The sequence below is a fragment of the Marmota monax genome, unplaced genomic scaffold, assembly GCF_021218885.2.
Source record: "Marmota monax isolate L192 unplaced genomic scaffold, Marmota_monax_Labrador192_F-V1.1 WCK01_AAM20220418_F8-fsc00185, whole genome shotgun sequence".
In the NCBI taxonomy this organism is placed as follows: Eukaryota; Metazoa; Chordata; class Mammalia; order Rodentia; family Sciuridae; genus Marmota; species Marmota monax.
The window spans coordinates 3,030,628-3,031,597 of NW_026693278.1; the positions used below are offsets into that span (position 1 = coordinate 3,030,628).

General features: G+C 43.4%; 1 pseudogene; it reads left to right on the plus strand.

Moving 5' to 3' along the window:
• The first annotated feature begins 514 nt into the window (after nt 1–514).
• On the plus strand, nt 515–728 carry LOC124100847 (pterin-4-alpha-carbinolamine dehydratase-like; annotated as a pseudogene).
• The last annotated feature ends 242 nt before the right edge of the window (nt 729–970 follow it).

A 970-nucleotide genomic window follows, 5' to 3' on the forward strand; every position in this document is an offset into this window, starting at 1 on the left:
AAGAGGATCAAAAGTTCAAAAGCCAGCCTGGGCAACTGAGATAGGTCCCTGTCTCAAAAATTAAAAGTACTGGGAAGGTAGCTCAGTGGTAAAACTTGCCTGGCATGGTATGCACCAGAGGCTCTGGGTTTAATCCCCAAAACAAAAAAAGAGAGAGAGAGAGAGAGAGAGAGAGAGAGAGAGAGAGAGAGAGAGAGAAAGAGAGAGAGAGAGAGAAGAAAACCCAAAAAATGGGAGAAAAAATGCAAATTATATATCTGATAGGGAATTTGTACTTAGAATGTATAGAACCAATAACAAAATATTAATAACAAAATATTAAAATGGGCAGACTGTATCCTGGGGTGGCACCTGTGTACCCAGCCCCACTTGCCCTTTCCACTGCCACCTTCACCTTGCTACCTCCATACCAGGCTAAGCTTGAGGAGACTGACCAGCTGCTATCAAACCTAAGCACTATGGGGTAGAATGCCCTGGAAGGTTGTGATGCTATCTTCAAGCAGTTGGGGGGTTCATGACAAGAATGGCCCTTCAGGTAGAAAAATTGGATGACCATCCTGAATGATTTAATATGCATAACAAGGTCCATGTCACCCTGAGCACCCATGAACATGTGGACCTTTCAGAATGGGACATTAAACCCAGCCGATTTCATCAAAGGAGTAGCAGTGTCCATGTCAGAGACTCTGCCCTTCTTTGAATTCTTCAGGGAGGAAAGAAGACACTGAGCTGAGGATCCCTTGGCCTCAGGACTTGCTGCAGTCAAAATAGCCAGTTTCAGGGTGGGGGTCATGGCTCAGAGATAGAGCGCTTACCTACCATGGGTGAGGCACTGGATTTGATCCTTAGCACCACATAAAAATAAAATAAAGATATTGTGTTTGCCTAGAACTAAAAAATAAATATTAAAAAAATAGCCAGTTTCAGAGCTGGGTGTGTATACAGATATCCAGCTCTAGGATAGATATTC